Source organism: Streptopelia decaocto, assembly GCF_964273445.1.
Source record: "Streptopelia decaocto genome assembly, chromosome: 7".
NCBI classification, from domain to species: Eukaryota; Metazoa; Chordata; class Aves; order Columbiformes; family Columbidae; genus Streptopelia; species Streptopelia decaocto.
Window position 1 is genome coordinate 4,007,145 of NC_138661.1, and position 6,000 is coordinate 4,013,144.

Consider the following 6,000-nt stretch of genomic DNA (forward strand, 5'->3'; position numbering starts at 1 on the left):
TCTTCTACAATAAACCCTGGCAGGGTGAGATTTGGAAGGAAAAGTATAAGGAGGCCAAAATAACTCAGGCTCGGTTTATATTGCTCTGGCAGGTGACACAGCTAAACACAAGATGATAACGCTGGACCGAGGTACTTCCCCTCCGCAGGATGAGAGCTGGATCGTTTTTGGAAGCGCCATGAATCATGAGCATAAATATACCAGGCTTTACAAGCCTTCGACACTCACGTAATTCTGAACTCAAGCTTTATTTTCCCCTGGGTCATTCAACACATACTCGACGAGCTGGACACCAGTTAGGCAGGCTAAGAAGGTTAGTTATTCAATTAATACGTACAATCCAAAAACGAGAACTCGTATTTTGCTGAACAACATCAACACGCCTCTTCCGAGACAGAAAAGCCCTCCCCAATGCTCAGTTAGTCATTTAGCCACAACTTGAAGGAAACCAGGAGTTTTGCTCTATTTCCGCAACTTTACGGCGTAAAAGGGCTTAAAGATGTTTCCTGCAGCGGGGGAGCGGTTACCGACCTACCGGCTGTTCTCAAGCAGAGCAAAGATTTGCGGGATTGCCGGGCACGAGCGGATCCAGACAGCGGGATGAGCCAGGAGGGAGGGGGAACAACGGGAAGGAGCAAAATCCTGCAAGAAGTGCTGCTTTCTATACTTCACTACCGCTGAAAATCCTGCACACCCCACAGCGAGAGCAGCAGGGAGCTGTTAATGCTAGCAGAGGGCCCTGCTATTTATAATAGGGATTATTAGTGCAAGAAAACGAGTAGCTTGCTCATATTACTAATTTACAGACACTTTCTCCAAGCTATAATGCAGCCTCAGCGATCTGCAAAGATGAGGTTTCATTTGAAAAGAAACAATGCTATTCTTCTAAATAAATCTTCTTGGGAAGGGGAAGGAATTTCATCTACTACTTCTCTTCTGTAACAGGAATTTAGACCTGTGAATTTCAATAAGCAGGGCAGCCACAAAGCACTAATGAAACCAAAGAACATTGCAGAAAACAAGGAGGAGAGCTCCATAAAAGTAACTCTTTTACTTCTGATTACCCCACAAGCCTTACAGTTCCTGTCCATCCTCCCATCTCCAACACACTGCACAGCAAAATTCAAGGCTTGAAGCTCCCAAACGATTTATTTGCATTATATAGTCATAAGAAGAGACAATATTGTTTGTGTTAGAAAGAGTCAGAGAAGCAGCTTTCCAGAGGTTTTCCCATGCATATGTGCAACAGAAACCTTTTCTCTTTTTCCCTGTTTTCCGAAGTATCTAAAAGACTTACTCAAAAAAAAAAAAAAAATCACCTTTAGTTGAATAGAAAGCATTAAAAAGGATCATAAGATTTGCATTCTTTAGCACCTCAGATTTAGTTTCCACAGCCGTGACGTCCCCTTCCAACACCCCAAGAAGCTTCAAATACAGGATGCCCATATTTGAGTGGATTTTGGTATTTCTCATACCAAGACACTGGAGCATCCAGGTCAAAAAGACAGCAAGGCTGCAGAATCGATGCATTCCCAGGAGATCTCTGCTTAATTTTGCTGTATAGATAGACACTGAACGAAGCCGCAGTTTGCCCAGTACCTATATTTAGGGCTTAGGTTGACCTGACAGTGCTCCCATAAGCTCATTTATTAAGATTCACTTATTCATTCTCATATAATCTCATTAGACCGCAGCACACGGGCAGTAGTGGCAACCAAGAGAGGCCGAGTTCAAATGTAGGGAATCTGGCCCAGATGCTACTTTAGTTCTCACGTGGGTGGAAAAAAACCCTCTCGCAGCAGAATGGGAGGAATTGTGGATGCCTGTGTAGTGTCTCCCTGCTCGGAGCAGCACCTGGATCTGCTCTGCGACTCCCCACACCAGCTAAAGACCAATTCTTCAATTAAGAAGCCAAGTCCAGCTCAACATACAGTCCTTAGTGCTGCTGCTCCCACTCCCGACCCACTGGAAATATCCCCCACCATCAAGCAGGAATCCAAGTCTCCCAGGCAGTGTCCACACCAACAGAGATAAATGTGTTCCCAAACCAGCATGAAAAAAGCTCCAACAAGCCCACGTTGTATGAAATTACCCTCAAGGCTCCGTTCTGGCAAGAAATACAAAGTTTTCAGAGCTCAGAAGTACCCCCTCTTCAGCAACCAGCTGAAGTTCAGGCATGAGAACAGGAAGCTTTTACATTTCTAAAAACATAAATAAATACTATTTTTTTTTTTTAAAGGCATTATGTATTTTGCTCGCTTGGACATCTTGTATAACAATGAGAGGAGAAACAGATTCCCAAGAGTCATGAGCTGGTAATTCTGCAATCTGTCATCTCTGTAGTTTATGCACAGTCATTAACAAAAGTGATTTGTCTGGGACAGATTTATCCCGGCAACTCCCTGTCTCATTAGCCTAAAACAATCACTCAAGGAATGTCAAAGAGTTCGAGAGCTTAGTGCAGCCCCGCCAAAAATATCCATTTTTAAAAAACAGTCCAATCCTGCTGGTTTGCCAACACAGAGCAGGAAGCTTAAGAGCCACATGCAGATGCATAAAATTCCCTTTATATTAAAAAAGATTTTGAAGGGTAAGGCGAAAGGTTTTTCACTGACAAGGAAACCCTGGGAATATTGACAAGACAACAACAGGAGGAGACTTAAAGACTCTGACATGTTTAACCTATCAAAACAAGTGGTCAAGAGGGGATCCGATTGCTCCCTCTAATTACATCAGGGAGGGAAAACAACCATTTAAACCTAATGGAAACACTAGAACAAAAGCAAATTATTTGAACTGGCCACAAACATCGTAAGGATGGAAATTCAGCAAGACTTGGAGGAGATTCTCCAACGCTCTCCCATGGAGACTGGGACAAAGAATGAACTCACCAAGTTTCACCTTAAAAGCAGTTATGTTATGAAAGACATCCACGGCACGGATGGGTGCTGTAAATGGGGCAAACTAAACCTGATCGGGGGCTCTCTTCCACTCTTGGTTCGTATCAGCCGCTCACTGCCGTGACTTTTGGAGCAGATAAGAGGGAATGAAGAATTCCTCTCCTCCTGCTGCTCTGTGTTCTTTTTCCCCACCCCTCCAGGACAGCATGGGGGGTATTCACGCTATTTACTCAGGCACGTAACTGGGGTATGATCAGGGAACTAAACTTGGGAGATGAAGCTCTCGAGAAGTCAATGGTGAGAAGTGGGTGTCTTGGCAGCAGCGGGGGAAGGGATTAGGAGCAACCAAGTTTGATGCTTAAAATAAAACACATGTCCTCTCCCCCCCTGCCCCCCCCCAGTGTCCTTATGCTTAAGGGTCTTGGCCAAAAACATATTTCATCTATAGTCATCACTTCTGAAATTGACAGGCAATTTCAGTTTCTGGAGGATTTTGTTAACTCTGGGTTTACAGCACTGAGGGTCAAGCCATGATTAGACACTTTTGAGCCAGAACTATCTCATCTCCAACAGCGAGAGCAGCTGATGCAAAGGAAAGCTGCTCTGTGGCCAACCCGAACAACACCACAGCGTTACCCCAGCGTGAGCAAGTCCTTCCTTTCTCTTCAAAAGCTGTCAAAAACAAAGTAGTTAGCAAGCTAAGTTATCTGGAATAGGGGGCTTATGGCAGTGGGGGATAAAGGACCAAATTAAAAGCTAATTTTGTGTTCTTTTCTCCTCCTGAGAGCAGAAAGCATCTCCTCGAGACTGGCTCGATAAGGGGAGGGGGTAAAAAAGGAAAACTAACAAATAAGGTATTTGGTAATAACTCTTAACAGAGAATTAGTGTTCCTATCCAAACCCCAACCTTTCCCTGCTGCAGTTACACACAAAAGTTATTTTAATCACAGCATGCAGAAAGCAGCATCAGCATATGAGGCAAGAGAAAAAATATGTGGTAAAGCAAGTTGCATGGCCTGTTCGCGGACACAAATTACAGCGCGGTTAGAGGGAAGAGGTCCACAAGGCAGAGAAATGCTTCCAACCCAAACCAAACGGGGGGATGTTAGTGATCCACTGAGAGAACGGGCAAGAAAAATACTCAAAAGAAGGTGGAATGTGGGAACCGAATCCCCATTTAACTTTCGCAGCAATCAATTCAGACTTTGCAGTGAGGGATTTCTGCCTTGTCATAAGTAAAGAGATGTTAAACAGAACCTGTCAGTTATGTCTACAAAATACCATGTGTGTTGCTGGACAGAGGCGGCACTGAAAATACTTTAAAAGAAATAATTTTAAACAAAAAAGAATTACAGCAGAGTATCGGCTCCGCTCCTCTTCCACAAAGCAAGAAACGATCTTCTTCGAGTCTAACAGTGATCTCCAAATATCCAGCAAAATCTTTGGGAAAAAAAAAGGTTATAAACTGAAGTCTAAAGCAGCCAGGTAAATGCACATCACTAGAAATTGGCGTTTGGCATTGCCTAATGCAGAAAAGGCACTGTGCTGCATTACTCTTAATAACCACTTCATTAAAATACTTCATCAACTGAGATAAGAGATAGAGCTTTGCCACCTTAACTTTTCTTCCCCTCTCAATAACCTGCACACCAGGGAAGGGTTCCAGCCAAGGAGTAAGCTGTGAGTAGAGGAGGAGTAGAGCCAGGGTGGGATATTAACACCTCCGGGGTTAACACAGCCACATGCAACCCACGCAGGTGCTACACCAAGGGGCAGGGGTTATTTAAAAAACCAAAACATCCCCGGTGAACATGGGGAAAAGCAGCGTATTTTACTGCATTCAGTTAGTGCCAGCACACGAATACAAAACGCGCCAGAGCGTTTCAGCTTCATGAGACTTTGCAAGGCCGCTGCAGCACTGGGCTCACACCTGATGTTACGGGGAGGCTGAAAGCCACGGGAAATTCTTTAAAAAATCAGATTTTGGGGGTTATTTTAACTCAGCCGCCCTTCGCAGCTTCGTGCCTCTGGCGGGGTGCAGGTAACACAGCCCCACAGAAAACCACCGACACAATATTTTTTTTGGTCCTGCTTTTTACCGGTGAACTTGGGCTCGGGAAGGTTACAGGGAGACGCGCTGGAAGGCTCCGAGCCCCACTGCCCGCAGCCGCCCCACGGCCACGGGTGGGACCCGCTTCTCCGCCCGGAGCGGGGCCCGCGGCGCCGCCACCGCCCTCGCCCCCCCCTTCCCCGCCGGCCTCGGGAGGGACCGCGCAGCCGGAACCCGCCGGCCGGGCCGCAGCCCCGGGGCCGCCCCGCCGCCCACCTGCCGGCGCCGCCCGCCCGCGGCCCGGCCACGCCGAGGCCTAGGCCCGCCGGCCCTCAGCGCGCAGGCCGCGGGCAGGCCCCGCCACCGGCCCCGCGCAGCGGGCCGGCCGCTCCCCGAGCGGGACTCACCGTGAAGCGCGACGGGCCGAGGCGGAGCGGGCCGTGCGGAGCGCAGGGAGCGGCGGCAGAGCCGGTGCCTGCGCGGCGCTGGCGGGCAGGAAGGGAGGGAGGAGGGCGGGAGGGGGCGGCACCGCACGTCCGCCGCGTCTGCCGGCCCCCCCGCCCGTTAAAGGCGCGACGCCGCCGCTGCCTCAGCCGCGACCCGCCCGCAGGGGTCCCACAGCCGCCTCCCCTCATGCCAGAGCCCCCCCCCAAGGCGTGAGGACCCCCCCACCCCTCGCGGTGACCCACACGGATACCCACGGAAGGGGGGGATCGCCCACCCGGAGCTGCCCCACGCAGGTTGTCCTGCGTGTGTGGGAACATCCAGCCAGACCCCTCCCGTGGGCGTGGGGATCGCCCTCCGGAGCTCCCCCAGCGGGGATCCCCCTTCTGCATGTGGGGATCAGCCACCCAGACCTCCCCCACCCACGAACAGGGATCACACCCCCCTGGAGCTCCCCCACCCATCCGTGGGGATCACACACCCAGACCTCCCCCACCCACGGACAGGGATCCCACCCCCCTAGACCTCCCCCACGCAGGGATCCCCAAGGGATCTCCCCACCCAAACCCCACCCACGAACAGGGATCACACCCCGCTAGACCTCCC

At 49.8% G+C, this 6,000-nt stretch overlaps 1 protein-coding gene across 6 annotated transcripts in view; it reads right to left on the reverse strand.

The window, feature by feature from the left end:
• Nucleotides 1-5,445, reverse strand: part of KTN1 (kinectin 1) — an 83,711-nt gene extending 78,266 nt beyond the window's left edge. For all 6 annotated transcript variants that reach the window (XM_082059364.1, XM_082059360.1, XM_082059361.1 and 3 more), the window contains exon 1: nt 5,358-5,445. The gene's annotated coding sequence lies outside the window, so the exon portion shown is untranslated. The remainder of the gene's footprint in view (nt 1-5,357) is intronic.
• Between the last annotated feature and the right edge of the window lie 555 nt (nt 5,446-6,000).